Raw genomic sequence first — 17,691 nt, 5'->3', positions numbered from 1 at the left:
GATGAAGTTCTGGCCAATGATACAAAACCAAAGTGTTATGTAGTATTTACAGAAAGTTTCCTTACAAGGCAGGGACTAAACCTTTCTTTCTTTTTTTTTTTGGTCTTTCCTCATCCTGCTATACAGAATATAAAAATGTAAACCCCCTCATAAGGAAAATGGAGCAGAAAACTAGAAGGAACCATGCCAGTCCTTGACTCACTACCTCCAGATTTACTTTACTTAAAAGAGAATTAAACTTTTGTATTGTTTAAGCCACTGTCCTTTGAGAGCTCACTATTATTTGCCGCTGAAAGTAATCCCAGCTAATACAGATTTACAGAATGCCCAAATGTGCTGGCAGTGCAGAAGAATTGGCCAAGGCTGTTTACACAGGTTAATGGAAATGACTTCAACCTAAATGCCCTAGTAAGCAAAAGGGTAAGGAGGTACCAATGGGACATGGGGAGCCATGCCCAAAGGCCAGGGAGACAATCACTGTAGTCACCCCGTACTGGGCCTGAACATAGCCTCATAAAACTTCTCAATTCAGTGAAGATTCAGGTCACTACTACCAATTTTTGAACTGGACATAGGCCGAGAGAAACATATTAAATGAAGGCTCTCCAGCAGTTTTTCTCAACTTTTAATTTGATACCACTTCTGGTACACATAAAAAGCTCTAAGCCCTCACCCTTGAGATAATGATACATCCCTGAAGGGTTATTACCCCCCAACACACTCCATGCCTGTTGAGAATATCTAGAACAGAGCTCCCATGGTCTGTCTGGGTGCTGCCAGAGGTACTCATTAGGGGGGTTTGTTCTTCGTGTATAAAGCAGTTCTCAACTTCTTTTTTTTTTTTTTTTCTGCTTCAAGAAATAGAACAGATGATATTCACAATGTGAAACACCCATGGGCATGCCCAGAGTGAAAAGAAATTCCCAGCTTGCTCACTGTAACTCCATCATCTTCTATCCCACTGAAGAAAGTATATACGAATGGGGATAAGAACGATATTATTACAAACCATATAATAATTGACAACTTTGAATTTCCTTTTATATAAAAAGATATTAAGTCATATCAAATTTTCACAAATAACTAGTCTCAGTTAAAGATCATTTGTAACAACTCTCATGAAGACAGCTTCAACATGCTGCAGCACCTCTGAGAAAGTCACTCATCTATAAAACTCTTCTCTTGCTATAATCGTACTGAAGACTCCAGACTCTCCTCAGTGATTTCCAAGCTGGAGACAGGCTTCCAATACAGAAAACCATTCACCAGGTAAATAGCTGAGAAAGCTTCCCATGCAAATGAGTTCTGAATAAAAACCTCCTTAATGATAATAATGAGGATGCTGATAAAAGCCAATTATTCGAAGCTTCATAATTTGTATATTAACTAAACATCCTCATAATTAAGCAAGTTAGCCTAGGGAAATACCATTCATTAAAGGCTCTAGTGTATTTTGCTTTTGAATTTTCTGCTCTAAAATATTCCCATGGAATGAAGACGCAGACCTACTAGAGAATGGACTTGCGGACACGGGGAGGGGGAAGGGTAAGCTGGGACGAAGTGAGAGAGTGGCATGGACATGTATACACTACTAAGTGTAAAATAGCTAGCTAGTGGGAAGCAGCCACATAGCACAGGGAGATCAGCTCGGTGCTTTATGACCAGCTAGAAGGGTGGGATAGGAAGGGTGGGAGGGAGACGCAAGAGGGAGGAGATATGGGGATATATGTATATGTATAGCTGATTCACTTTGTTATAAAGCGGAAACTAACACACCATTGTAAAGCAGTTATACTCCAATAAAGATGTTAAAAAAAAGAATGGATGGGAAGAGAGATGAGCTGTTACGTAATTTTTTCCCTTTGAGATTTGACCAAAATGTTAATCATGCTTCAAGTTCCCTTGGATACACTTGTACTGCTTTGGTACACGTATCTTGACAATGAATAAATGTAAATTTGAGCCAAAAAAATAATAATAATAAAATTTTTTTGAAATAAAATATTCCCATGAGTAGGAAGTAAGCTTGTCTGTAAGTAACAGGAAGCTGAAAGGAGAGTGCTTAAACAAATTGATGGCATGATTACCACTATTGTCATTATTTTAATATAACCGGAAGTCTGGAAGTAAGCTGTCAAGAGCTGACATTGTGGCCCCAGTCAGCCAATAGGGATCCAGGGTCTTTTCTATTTCTGTTCAGCACATCCTCACGGAGAGCCCTCAAAGGGTGCCAAGATGGCTGCTCCACCCCAACTTCACACCCCATTTCCAGCAAGAAGGGGAAAGCCAAGGCCAGCCACCAGCTGAGTCAGCTTCCTTTCTAAAGCGTTTTTGCTTAGAAGCTCTACCCAGCAATCCCCACTTACATACTCGTGACCCAAACCATCACGTGGCCACCTTTAGCTACAAAGTGAAGTGGGGTGAAAAGTAGTGAGAGTGATGGTAAGGAGGGTGGTGAAGAAAGCCTGATGAGAACAGTTTTCAACAGGACAGATTTTTTTTTTGGGGGGGGGAGCATGGATTTTTATTTTTATATGCAAACTTATAAACATCACTAAGAAGGGGTAAAACATTTTCAGCATCTCCATTGTATCCCCTTTTCCAGTGTATATTCATCCACAAAGGTAACAGCTACTTTGACCAATGGATTTGTTTTCCTTTTTGATATTATACAAATAGGAATCAATAGTATATTCTCTTTTGTATCTGGTGTCTATCACTCCATATTTTGTCTGTGAGTGTTGTCCATGTTATTGGATATGTCAGGAGTTCATTCTTCTCGTTGTTGTTTCATATTCATTATATGAATAGGCTACAACGTATTTATTCTATTGTTGGTGGTTATTTCATTGTTTCCAATATTTGGCTTTTCTGCATGAAGTTGCTGTGAACATACTTGTATGTATCATTTGGTGAACAACCGCATTCATTTTTCTTGAGTACATACCTAGAAGTGGAATTACTGGGTGATAGGTTAGGTAAATGTACAGGTGTATGGTACAGTTTTCCAGTGTAGCTGAACCAATTTAAATTCCCACAAGCAACATATGAGTGCTCCATTATTCCACATCCTCAACAACACTTGAGATTATTTTAGCCTCCTGGTAGGTAACTTTGACATTCCTGAGTAAATTATTATGGTTTAATTTGCATTTTCTTGATTAATAATGACGTTGGGCACCTTTTCATGTACATATTTGTCATCTAGACTGCCTTTTTAGGAAGTATCTGTTCCTTTGACCACTTTTTATATTGGATTGTCAGTCTTTTTTGTTATTGATTTGTAGGAGTTCTTTATAAATTCTGGATAGAAGCCCTTTGTTAGATACATATTTTGTGAATACATTTTCCTATCTGTCACTTGCCTGTTCACTTTTTTTTTTGAGAAGACGGAGGGATTTATTTCAAATGAAAGAACAAGGGAAAACACCTGAAAAAAACAACTAATAAACAGAAATAGATAGTTTACCAGAAAAAGAGTTCAAAGCATTACTACCAAGAATGCTAATTGGATTACAGAAAAGAATACATGAACACAGTGAGAATTTATTTTTTATGCTGACATTAAGATACATTTTAATTTAAAAATTTGAATACACAGGATTCAAAGAGGGTTGAAATATAAGTGTTCTTTCTCACCAATGGCCTTTTTTTTTTAAAGTTTTTACTTCCCTTCAATGATGATAATAGCTACTCTTTTTTTAAAATTATTAATTAATTTATTTATTTTGGCTGCGTTGGGTCTTCGTTTCTATGTGAGGGCTTTCTCTAGTTGCAGCAAGCAGGGGCCACTCTTCATCGCAGTGCACGGTCCTCTCACTATCACGACCTCTCTTGTTGGCGGAGCACAGGCTCCAGACGCACAGGCTCAGTAGTTGTGGCTCACAGGCCGAGTTGCTCCGCGGCATGTGGGATCTTCCCAGACCAGGGCTTGAACTTGTGTTCCCTTCATTAGCAGGCAGATTCTCAACCACTGCACCACCAGGGAAGCCCCACCAATGGCCTTTTGTACTATCTTTTGAAGATGCCTCCAAAAGCTGTTGCCTCATTTGCTTGCAAAATCTCCTACCCGAGCATATCATAATTTCAGTGAATTTATATCCCAGGCTGGATTCTTCATTGAAGAAGCCTATGATCACATTGTTAGAATTTTTAATGTTAGCTACATCACTAGCGATATTTAATGATGTGGGAACTATTATCTCTAATATACTACTACACACCGAGATGATGTAATTTTTTTTGGATGACTTGAATAATATATATATATATATATATATATATATTTTTATGCAGCAGGTTCTTATTAGTCATCAATTTTATACACATCAGTGTATACATGTCAATCCCAATTGCCCAGTTCATCACACCACCACCACCACCCTGCACTGTTTTCCCCCCTTTGTGTCCATACGTGTGTTCTCTACATCTGTGTCTCAATTTCTGCTCTGCAAACTGGTTCATCTGTACCATTTTTCTAGGTTCCACATATATGCGTTAATATACGATATCTGTTTTCCTCTTTCTGACTTACTTCACTCTGTATGACAGTCTCTAGATCCACCCACGTCTCAACAAATGACCCAATTGCGTTCCTTTTTATGGCTGAGTAATATTCCATTGTATATATGTACCAAATCTTCTTTATCCATTCGTCTGTTAATGGGCATTTAGGTTGCTTCCATGTCCTGGCTATTGTAAATAGAGCTGCAATAAACATTGGGGTGCATGACTCTTTTTGAATTATGGTTTTCTCAGGGTATATGCCCAGTAGTGGGATTGCTGGGTCATATGGTAGTTCTATTTTTAGTTTTTTAAGGAACCTTCATACTGTTCTCCGTAGTGGCTGTATCAATTTACATTCCCACCAACAGTGCAAGAGGGTCCCCTTTTCTCCACACCCTCTCCAGCATTTGTTGTTTGTAGATTTTTCTGATGATGCCCATTCTAACTGGTGTGAGGTGATACCTCATTGCAGTTTTGATTTGCATTTCTCTAATACTTAGTGATGTTGAGCAGCTTTTCATGTGCTTCTTGGCCACCTGTATGTCTTCTTTGGAGAAATGTCTATTTAGGTCTTCTGCCCGTTTTTGGATTGGGTTGTTTGTTTTTTTAATATTAAGCTGCATGAGCTGTTTATATATTTTGGAGATTAATCCTTCGTCTGTTGATTCGTTTGCAAATATTTTCTCCCATTCTGAGGGTTGTCTTTTCATCTTGCTTATGGTTTCCTTTTCTGTGCAAAAGCTGACAGGACAGATTTTTTTTCCCCAAACAAAATCCGGGTTCTACTAGGAAGGAAGGTGGAAACATTGAACTTAGGTAAGCAACCGGCATCGCCAGTTATAGCCAAGCACTCAGAAAGGTAAAGGAAGATCATAATTGAGGAATTCCAAAAGCCTCTTTAAAAAAAATTGTTGGGGACTTACCTGGTGGTGCAGCAGTTAAGAATCTGCCTGCCAATGCAGGGGACACAGGCTCGAGCCCTGGTCCGGGAAGATCCCACATGCCGCGGAGCAACTAAGGCCCAAGCGCCACAACTATTGAGCCTGCGCTCTAGAGCCTGCGAGCCACAACTACTGAGCCTGCATTCCACAACTACTGAAGCCTGCGCACTTAAAGCCCGTGCTCCACAACAAGAGAAGCCACCGCAACGAGAAGCCCGCACACTGCAACGAAGAGTAGCCCCACTCACCGCAATGAGAAAGCCCACACACAGCAACAAAGACCCACTGCAGCCATAATTAATTAATTAATTAACTTGTAAAAAAGTTTTTAAAAAATTGATGTTTGTGTCTACCTATAGAAGCCATCAAAATCATACATGGGAGACTTCCCTGGTGGTGCAGTGGTTGAGAATCCATCTGCTAATGCAGGGGACACAGGTTCGAGCCCTGGCCTGGGAGGATTCCCACATGCCGTGGAGCAACTAAGCCCATGTGCCACAACTACTGAGCCTGTGCTCTAGAACCTGCGAGCTACAGCTACTGAAGCCTGTGTGCCTAGAGCCCGTGCTCTGCAATAAGAGAAGCCACCACAGTGAGAAGCCTGCACACCGCAGTGAAGAGTAGCCTCCGCTCGCTGCAACTAGAGAAAGCCTGCATGCTGCAACGAAGACCCAACGCAGCCAAAAATTAATTAATTAAAAATACATTAAAAAAAATCATACATGGAAGACAACCGAAAACATTGGGATACATACCTGTTTCACTTTGAAACCAGAGCATAAAGTTGGAAGCTATGCCTGTCTGGAAATGCCCACAGACCCAGAGAAGATGACCGTAAAGAAGTTCAACTGTCTTTAGCAATGTAACACATGTGAGGAATATTGTATTTCTTTTAGTAAAAGAGGAAGGAAGACTGAAATGTAATTCTTACTAATTGAACCTTTGTTTTTCATTTATCCTTAAAGCATCCTTGTTTTTACTTAGACGTCTGTTTTCTCCTTTTTATGATTAAAAAAAATTCTGAAAAGGTGGCATAATCATGTTTCTTAATACTTTTTCCTAACCTGCTCTGTTCTGATCAGTCAGCCCTTCTTTTTTGGTACGCGGGCCTCTCACTGCCGCGGCCTCTGCCGTTGCGGAGCACAGGCTCCGGACGCGCAGGCCCAGCGGCCATGGCTCACGGGCCCAGCTGCTCTGCGGCATGTGGGATCCTCCCGGACCGGGGCACGAACCCGGTCCCCTGCATCGGCAGGCGGACTCCCAACCACTGCGCCACCAGGGAAGCCCAGTTGGCCCTTCTTTACAAGTCAAACGGTACAGGTTTTTATTTGTTAGTAGTGGAAACCAGCTTGACATCTGACAGTCAGGCTCAGTTCTTTCCACTCTACACGTCAGTAACAACTGGAACAGTTCTGGAATTAGCGCTTCACTGTCAGTTTTGTTAATGATGTTTGAGGCAAAGAGGAACACAACCTTCTCTTCTGGGGATATGATATATTGACTCTGCAGAGCTGACAAAAGTAAAATGTTGGTTTCATGCCAAATTCACCGTTCAGGTATGTCATAAGTTCTCAGCATCTGAAGAAAGAATTAATAGAGCTTAACCCTATATTAGCAAATTGTGAAAAGCTGAATTTAAAAGTTAGCTTAAGAGATCTTTTAAAATTATTTTTTAAATAAATTTATTTATTTATTTATTTTTGGCTGCATTGGGTCTTCGTTGCTGCACGCAGGCTTTTCTCTACTTGCAGCAGGAGCTACTCTTTGTTGCAGTGCGTGGGCTTCTCACTGCGGTGGCTTTATTGCGGACCAGGGCTCGAACCCATGTCCCCTGCGTTGGCAGGCTAATTCTCGACCACTGCACCACCAGGGAAGTCCTGTTTCCCATGTATTTTTAAATAGGAAAGCTGAGTTCTGGTGTTTATTTCATATGTGGGAGGAAAAAAAACACTTCAGAAAAAAAATTCAGTCTAGTGGGTAGCAGAGCAAGAGCAGAGGATGGTAGAAAGGATGGACTCATCTCTGTGACTTCCCAGCTTTGTGAGCAAATGACCTAATGAGAGACATTTTAGCTGTAGTTTCCTCATCTGTAGAATAAAAGACTCTAATTATGTGATTAAGTCTCCATTTCATTTTTCTATAATTCCTTGGTTTAATGTGTCTAATCAACTCAGGACTTCTCACCAAAGCTTACGTGATAGTTCGTGATGCTCCAGGGCTTGATCCAAAGTTCGAGGTTTTTGTTGGCTTTTAAGTTTACTTTTAAGCTCTGAAACTTCGTTTCCCACTTGTAGGGAAGGAGAAACAAGACATTCATATGAAAAGCAATTGGCATTTTTCAGAAGAAGGAGTTAAGAGAAAAATGAGTGTTCCAGGGCATAATCCTTATGGGTTATATTCTTTCTGAAAAGAAAAATGTATTCACTTGTAATATCACTGTAAGTGTTGTGAGAATTTGCAGCGTATTATAGTGTTATTTTTCAAAATTGTCCACTGATGTGCTCTTCTTAAAGCACAGTTTAAAAGAATCTCAGCAAATCTGTTAACCAAGTGAGGTTTTTTCCAATTACATTTTATTCAAACAGGGTTGTGTGCATGTGTGCCAGGGTGAATGTTTTCCTCTGTATTGTGCGGTGAACATCTTCATCTCTTTCCCCCAGTTTGGTTCACGGCTGAGAGTCGAATTACCACTTTGGATGACTCCTTGGTTCAAATAAGCTACATAATTGCAAACTTTCCACTTCGTTTTCTGTTGAGTGAACACAGAGCTTGTGTTAAGGCTATGGTTTTGCAATCAGACGGAGCCCACTCTCCCATCCTGGCACAGAGGCCGCCGACCCCCTGCCTCCTGGGCCTGGCGGAGCACCAGGACCAGCAGAAGAGGCTGGCGGTGGTAAAACAGATTCAGGCAGCTGCTTTTCTCCCGGTTGCGAGATGTGGCACATTGCTGGGCTGTAGGCCTTTCCATTCTGTGATTGGTTAGCGCTCTGACGGGAAGCATGTAGGAGGCATCTGATTGGAGCAGAAAGTTAACCTTTATGCTGGATACTTTATTTCCGATCTATATACACAATGCTACCTCTTGCTCCTCTTCTATTCCTGTGAAATTCAAGCCTGCAGACAGCTTGCCTGCATGCCCAGCCATTGAGCCTCTGCCTAGTGATATCTCCGTGTGCCTCAGTGGTATCTCTGTGTGCCTCCGTTTCCTCATCTGTAAAATGGGCGTTACACGGAGCAGCTGGGCCCATGAGCCATGGCCGCAGAGCCTGCGTGTCCAGAGCCTGTGCTCCGCAACAGGAGAGGCCACAGCAGTGAAAGGCCCGCGTACCGCAAAAAATAAATAAATAAAAATAAATAAATATAAATAATTTTTTTTTAAAATGGGCGTTACAAAATACTACCCCTTAGGTAGGCTGCCAGGATTAAATGAATTAATACAGTCCAGATGCTAAGATCTGTGCCTGGCACATGCTGAGCTCTGGGCATATGTGAATGAGTAGTAGTATTATTCCCTACCTTGGGCTCTGGCCCCTGACCACCGCCACAGTTTATCTCACTGCCTTGATTTTTGCATGGAACCCGCATGTGTGTTCTGATTCTGGGTCTCTTCTGTGACTCCAGGCCCTTGCAGCTTGCCTCATGCTTTGGGGCACTTATGCCTGCGTCTGACCCATTTCCAAACCTTTCTTATCACACTCTCCCAGGCCTCTACCCTGCTTCCATGACCAGCTGCCCTACACGGTTCCAACATTAACAATATTCAAGGTTTGGTCTTGATGAAAAGCTCTCTTTTTAGTGCCTGACCTGAGGGGAGATTGGCAGGGGCACATGTGGCTTGGATGTTGTCTGCTGGATAACCTTCTAATCTGATGAAAAACGAGGATGTTGGAGCCCTGTACCAGCCCTTACACCCATCTCCCCTCAGGTCCTCCTGGATAATGAACGTGGGGTTGAAGCCGTGTCTCTTGTCCTGAATCACACGGGATGTCAGTAACAGAGCCAGGAATCGGGGCCAGCTCTCGGCTTTCCCATGGTTATATTCTACCCACTCAACTGTAATGCCAAAAAAAAAAAAAAAAAGATACCACAGGCATTTCATCAACCTGTCTCTTCTGTCAAATTGCCTTATTCTCAAATTGTGTAAGCCTTATGTAAACAATATCACGTCACACATGGGGTTCCATAAGTACATTTTCTGCGTGTTTCTCACATAGCAGGTTTTCTGTGGATGGGTATATAAAAAGTGCCAAGATTTCAAACTTAAGAAAACACTCAAAGGGCAGCCGTCCAGCAGCATTAGAGTCATTTTTTGCCCCAAGGCACAGAAGCATAAGTTTTCTGCAGCTGGGCTGTCATAGGTGGTACTCATTACCCCGCACTTAGAGCCAGATTGGGTCCTGCTCTGCTGATTCACTGAGACCCAACAGCTGATGGATTTGAGTGATTTTTGAGGCACATTCTTTTATACTTTCTGGCTGCATTTTTCTTCTTTTTGTCACTCTTCTGCTCCCTTACTCTCTCATTCACCACTAATAACCATTAGCTCTCTCCTCTCCATCCCCTCCCCCATCCCCCTTCTCTCTCTTAAATATCCTATAATACTGCGAGTTCACACATGTTTATTTGAAGTTATCATGTCTAGGGAAGGAGAGTATCTTTTAAAACTCCCTTAAAGCACCCAAATTCATTACATAAAAATGGTCCTCCTATCTTTCTGATTTGTGTTTATAAGGTTGCTGAATTTTTATTGTATTTTGTGTAAAAGATGGAGTTTCCTCCTACTAGTTACTAGCTACAAGTTATTAAATTAACTTTCACGATAATAAAATGAAAGCATTTAATTGATTGTTAAATAATTTAAAGCTGGCTCACTAAGGTAGATTGCCACAATTTAATATGTTGTACCATAAAATGAAGATGCTAAAACTCTGACAAAGAACAGCTTTGGAATTCAGCAGCAGGTATTATAATTTATATATATGATGCTAATTAAGACATTATGTTAAGAAAACAGACTTTCGTGCCTCCAATCCTTTCTCTATCCAATCTATCTCACCCACAGTTGCCAGCTTAATCTTCAGAAACACCGCTTTATAAGCATTACGTTCCTTTCGGAAATCTTCCGTGGCTTACAGTAATTTAGAGCATTGGTTCTCTACCCGGAGGGAGGGCTTGTTAAAGCAGATTGTTGGGACCCTCCCCAGAGTTTCAGATCTGGTAGGACTGGGATGGGGCCTGAGAGCTTACATATATAACCTGCTGGTCTAGAGCTCAAGCTTTGACAACCACTGACATTAAAACTCAGATTTTAGGGCTTCCCTGGTAGCTCAGTGGTTGAGAGTCCGTCTGCCAATACAGGGGACATGGGTTCGTGCCCCGGTCCGGGAGGATCCCATATGCCGCGGAGCGGCTGGGCCCGTGAGCCATGGCCGCTGAGCCTGTGCGTCCGGAGCCTATGCTCTGCAACGTGAGAGGCCACAGCCGTGAGAGGCCCGCAAAAACTCAGATTTTATTTTATTATTATTGTTAAAAATTATTTATCTATTTTTTCCACACCAATGGGGCCTTTTTTTTCATTGAAGTATAGTTGATTTACAATATCATGTTAGTTTCAGGTGTACAGCATAGTGATTCAGATATATATATACTCTTTTTCAGATTCTTTTCCCTTATAGGTTATTACAAAATATTGATTATATTTCCCTGTACTATACAATAGGTCCTTGTTGGTCATCTATTTTATATATAGTAGTGTGTATATGTTCATCTTAAACTTATCATTTTTTTCAATAAATTTATTTATTTATTTATTTTTGGCTGCGTTGGGTCTTCGCTGCTGCAAGCAGGCTTTCTCTAGTTGCGGCGAACAGGGGCTACTCATCGTTGCAGTGCATGGGCTTATTGCAGTGGCTTCTCTTGTTGCAGAGCATGGACTCTAGGCACGTGGGGCACAGGAGTTGTGGCTTGCAGGCTCTAGAGCGCAGGCTCAGTAGTTGTGGTGCACGGGCTTAGTCGCTCCGTGGCATGTGGGATCTTCCCGGACCAGGGATCGAACCCGTGTCCCCTGAAATGGCAGGCAGATTCTTAGCCATTGGACCACCAGGGAAGTCCCTTAAACTCCTAATTTAAAACTCAGATTTTAGTATGACTTTCAAAGCCTTTTCTTATAGTAATGTGACCTTTATTTAACTCTTCAAAGGGTCATCCATGAATCTCCTTCACAGGAACCTTCTATTTTATTGGAAGTTTTCTATTTGTTATTTCCAAAATTGATGCTCCCATCTGTATTGAAATGGTTTCTGCTGCTTATAACAGGTGCCTACCCTAGCCATAAAACAATTCCACCATTTCTGTGAAATCTCCACATCACACCGGATTTAAGGATTTCTTCGATCTCTGATTATAGTAAGCGTTGGTTTTTCTCTGCTGTGTTTTGCCCACAATACAAATTACCTTGTATTATTACTTATTTGTCCATAAATGCAATCAAATAAAGTAATTTGCTGTGTGATACAACCAAAAAGTTTGAAGATCTTAGATGAGGTGCATATAACAAAACCAAAATTAACTGTTATTTAATTTTTAATTTTTTAAAAAATAATCCTGATAACGGTCAGTCACCAAGCAGTCCTCCTCGTAGAAGCAAATCAGTGATGTGGTGATCCCACAAAGCTCTCTCCATATGCTTAGCAAAGACCTTTTACCAGTCCATTAATATAGACATATGATTTTTTTTTCTCACAATATGACTGAAACGTAAAACTGATTTCCACAAACCTTACATAAATCAATCACGTTGTGGTTTTGATGGGTAGATTACTTCAACTTCATGTCCCAGTTCTGCTGTGTATATAAGTCCAGAGGTGTATTTACTGTGAAGAGAATGAAGCTTAAACTTCAAACTCATCACTTGCATGATAGAATGGGCCCCTTCCACGGCTTGGTGAGGAGCCCTAATCAAGTTCATGAGAGCATCTATTTCTGTAAATTTTGCAGAAGTAAACTATCTTTTAGACTTTTTTCCTAAAAAGGGTTCCCAAAATTGTATAAGCATCAGACCCTGGGTTTGGTCCTGAGACCATCCACGTTTGTAAGTCTAAAATGAGTAAGGCATACAAATCAGAAGCAAAATTAAAGCCCTCAAAAATAAATGCTTATGCCTTCCCCTGGTTTTCTACTTTGCTTTCAATCCATATATACAACTCTAAAACTATTTAATCAAATGAAGATACATGTTTTGCTCTATGAAAATTGGCAGCCATCTTATTCATTTTTGAAATCAGACAAAATTACTTTGTATTCTCACTGATTTTATGTGATCATATTATACATAACATTACTTCTAATGACAAGGAACACTTTTAGATTTGTTTGTTTAATGCTTTAAACCTGTGCCACTTAGGAGAACAAAAAACGTTTCTGATCCACTGCAGCATTGTTCACTATGTACTATAACATTTCTTCCCACGTTGGAGCACAGTGAGGATTTCAGCTGAAGGTATGCACTTAGCTTTCAAGCAGACTGAGACCAGGGTCCAGGAATCAGCAATAATGGTAGTATTTGAACAGAACTCATCTCTGAATTTAGAATGGAGGCTGCTGTCTTTCTCCTGTTTCAGACTTCCTGCTAGTATAGAGCATCCCTTGGTCTAGAGATATTGATTACAGCCAGAAAAAAATCAGAGATGTCTGTGCCTGCTTGTGTTAAGAGAAATCAGACTCCATACTCTTGACAGCTCTGCCTGGGCCAAGGTCTGTGCCCAGGCAGCACGAATCATTTATAAAGAGAAGTGGGAAGGCACTCTCCCAGTATAGCCACGGTCACTGAAAGCATTAAGCCAAAGCAGTGGCTCATTCCCAAAATTAGCAGCATCAGTATCATCTAGTCACACCCAGACCCACTGAATCAGAAAATAAGGAGGTTGGGTCCCGGTAATTAGAATCTTAACAAGCCCTCCGTGTAGTTATGATACAAGTTAAACATTGAGATAAAGGAACACTCTTCCCTTGTGTGATGAGCACTTCTTACGTACCAGGCACATTTCTAAGCCTATTAACTCATTCAGTCTTCGCACCAACCCTATATGGTGGACACCATTTTTATCCCATTCTACAGATGTCAAAAGTGAGGCTCTGGGCTTCCGTGGTGGTACAGTGGTTGAGAGTCCGCCTGCCGATGCAGGGGACACGGGTTCGTGCCCCGGTCCGGGAAGATCCCACATGCTGCGGAGCGGCTGGGCCCGTGAGCCATGGCCGCTGAGCCTGCGCGTCCGGAGCCTGTGCTCCGCAGCGGGAGAGGCCACAACAGTGAGAGGCCCGCGTACCGCAAAAAAAAAAAAAAAAAAAAAAAGTGAGGCTCTGAGCTCCGTTTTACTCCCTTTAACAAAACTGAAACTACAAGTGCCTGGCCCTGTGCTATATTGGGTACTTGAACATAATAAGGATCAAAAACGGGTATGTCTCTGTTTTAATGGAATCCATAGTCTAGAGTATCCACTAAAGACATAAACAAATCAGAAGTGAGGCAAATTTTGTTACATAAAGAGATACCTGAAGCATAAAAGTGGTTCCAAGGTGACTCTCTGACCCAGGCAGCAAGCTGGTGCTGACCGGTGGTAGGAGGTCTCAGTTCCTCTTCACGTGGGCCGACCCACCAGGCTGCTTGAGCACCTCACAAGATGATTAACGATCCAAGAGAAGGAGATAGACGCTGAACTGCCCTTCGTAAAAGGGTTGCCAGATTCAGCAAGTGAAAATACAGGACACCCCGTTAAATTTGTATTTCAGATAAGCAATAAATAATTATTTAGTGTTAATATGGCTCATGCAATATTGGGGACATATTTATATGAAAATTGTTCTTGTTGGTTTCTGAAATTCAAAGTTAACTGGGCATACTGTATGTCATCTGGCAACCCTTTTGGTGGAAATCATCCACCAACACTTTTATAGTAATTTTTGGCCACACAGAGCAGCTCTAATTCAGTGTAGGAGGAGACTGCAGAAGGATGTTAATACCAGGAGGTAGACATCATTGGGAGCCATCTTGGAGGCTGGCTAAGATACCAGATCTGCAACCTCGTCACCAAAGATTTTTCTCCAAGGAGTCGTTCAGTTTTCTCACAGTTTTCCCAAAAGGAGGAGTGAACTTTCAGCATCCGTTATCAGAATTTTATAATATCAAGCACAAAATAAGAATAATAAGAGTAATTTCCCTTGAAGGAAGGAGGTGAACAATATAAGCCTTGGCTTCCCTGGTGGCACAGTTGTTAAGAATCCTCCTGCCAACGCAGGGACATGGGTTCAAGCCCTGCTTGGGGAAGATCCCACATGCTGCAGAGCAACTAAGCCCGTGTGCCACAACTACTGAGCCTGCACTCTAGAGTCCACAAGCCACAACTACTGGAGCCCGCCTGCCTAGAGTCCATGCTCTGCTACAAGAGAAGCCACCGCAATGAGAAGCCCACGCACTGCAATGAAGAGTAGCCCCTGCTCGCCACAACTAGAGAAAGCCCGCACACAGCAATGAAGACCCAATGCAGCCAAAAATAAATAAATAAAATAAATTTTAAAAATAAATAAATTTTAGAATTTTATTAAATTTTTTATTATTAAATTTATTATTTTATTAATTTATTTTATTTTATTATTAAATTTATTATTTTTATTATTAAAATTTTTTATTAAATAAATTCTAAAATTTAGAATTTATTTTTATTTAAAAATAAATAAAATAAATTTTAAAAATAAATAAATAAAATAAAATGAAAAACAATATAAGACTTATTTTGAAGCCACTTCCCCAGCAGTGAGATCGATGGACATTTGCATATGTGTCTTACTTTAATGTCTATTCAAAATTATGTCTGTACCCACATATGTAAAAGGCTTTCAAACAACAGTGATGCTTTACTTATATTCCATTTGTAGTTTTAAATGCCCACTGTCGGTATTTTAATCAGCCTCTCTGGACTTTTTCATCCCCCAGAACAAAACATTGTGTTTCTTTCTTTTTCAAGATCTTTAAGTTATTTTGAACCTTTATCTCTAGCCTAATAACATCATTAAATGAAAGGCTTTCACATTTTCACAGTATCAAGAACATACTCAATGCATAACATTTCATTGGCTGTTTAGACTTTGGAAAGCAACTAAGCAGAAGTGGAGAATATTATTTAGCATTTCTTGAGTACCTACTAATGTTTGGGAACATTTCATACCCTTTAAGCCTCACTGAGAATCTGCAGTGTAGGTATTACATCTTCCTTTTTCCCAATGAATTTTGTTTCACCGATATACAAGCTGAGCACACCATTTTATTGACAGTTTTCTGAGACTGGGATTTAAATACCTGCTTTATCCCGCCCAGCCAAAACCCAGCCACTGGGTTTCCATCCCAAATCAGTCACATGAGTACCCCCACTCTTTGCATTTCAGGGAAACAATCAGACCCTGCCTGGACTTAACAGTCTTCAAAGGAATCAAACATAAGCTTTTAGTGATATCTTCAAATAAGGTTATATAGTCACAGGAATACACTGACAAGACGGAAACCTTTTTTAAAGTTGGGGTTGTTGAGATAGTTTTCATATTTTAAAAAAATCACTGTTTTTGAGTGTCCATTTGGTGAATTTTGACAAATGCATACAGTTGTGTGACTATTACCATCACATTACTTTAAGCTTACTTCATGTTACTAGACCACACCACCCGTGACTGAAAATATTTTTCATCCTGATGAGTTCCATAAATAGGGTCTGCATTTAATAATTTGAAGGTAGAAGCATTAAATGTGTTCAGTGTTAAGTCTCTAAATATACTTTAAGGTTTTTAAGCCTGTTTGGGCCATTGTTCATTTTTAAAATTATACCTCAAAAAAGCGAGGTACTCCTGGGCTCTCTCTTCTGCTGAGAGGACTGGGCCTAACTATGTGATAGATTTTGTGGACAGCTAAGAAACTGTGAAAATAAAGCATGTGCACACAACACTTTTTTACAGAAAGTTGAATTGGATTTCTCTTGCACTATCCTTGTTTTATCCCACTTCTCTCATCATCACCTTCAAGTGTAATAGTGGCAAGAAGTTACGTTTCATACAGTAGTATCCGAAAGCTAGTGGTGTTACCGAGTCCCAGGCCGTACTGCTCGCCACACGACAGGCCAGTCAATCGAGAGATGAGGTGTTGGGGCAAGGAGTAGTGACTTTATTCAGAAAGCCAGCAGACCAAGAAGATGGTGGACTAGTGTCCCAAAGAACTGCCTTACCCAACTTAGAATTCAGGCTTCTTTTATGCTAAAAGGGGAGGGGGTGTGGCTGGTTGCTGTAAAATTCTCCGGGCAGGAATCCCGTGTTCTTGCAGCTGTCCAGGTAGGTCTGATCACAATGTTCCTATAAACCTCCAACAAGACAGTTGTTATTTTCTGTTCTGCAACTTTTTATCTCTGTATGAATGGAAAAGTGTTATACCTTTAAAGGTCAGAGCGTGAGAATGGGCTATCCTGTATATTTCAGGCTATAGGCAACTTTCTTTTACAAAAGGTGCAGAGTCAGCATGACTAAGCACAGGCAACAGAGCACAAAGGTTAGGGCTAAAGGACTAGATCCAATATGGAGTCAGGTTTGTTCTTCTCTGTTACAGTGGGTCCATGCATTCTAAATATCTGGGACACTGGGAGGGGCCTAGCAGTTTCTCCTCCCCTCTGCCTGCCCCATCCCACTTCCCCCTCCTTGCAACTAAGTGAGTCCATATTACTGTGTATTATTGAGGATTTTCAGGCCTGTTCCAAGTCTACATCATAGCAATACTCTACCTCAAAGAAATTGGCCCCAGCATAGGGGGGAAAATCAATCACTCGGGCAAATGTCCAGGCAAAAATCAGGCAGAACATTTGACAAAGAGTTGCAGGTATGGATAATAGTAGAAAGACATGACCTTTTGGTGAACCTTTCCCCGATTCAATTCCCCATGACTCACTACGTGAATAGGTGCTGTGGACTTTATCTTTCCATGCTTAGATGTGCTCATCTGTAAGATGTAAATAGGACATAGCTTGCAGGGTTGTTGGGAAAATTCAATGAGCATAACCTGTTTACCAAGCAGAGCCTCTAGCACATAGAAGATGCTCAATGATTTTATTTCCTTCCTTCCATCCTCCTTAAAAATTAGTAACAAAACCCACTTGAAATATTCAAGGCCATTTATAGGCCCCAAAATCCACTTTTTTTTTTTTTTTTTTTTTGCGGT

The sequence above is a fragment of the Pseudorca crassidens genome, chromosome 3, assembly GCF_039906515.1.
Source record: "Pseudorca crassidens isolate mPseCra1 chromosome 3, mPseCra1.hap1, whole genome shotgun sequence".
NCBI classification, from domain to species: Eukaryota; Metazoa; Chordata; class Mammalia; order Artiodactyla; family Delphinidae; genus Pseudorca; species Pseudorca crassidens.
The sequence above is the reverse complement of the archived record's forward strand: the minus strand, read 5'-3'. Positions refer to the sequence as shown.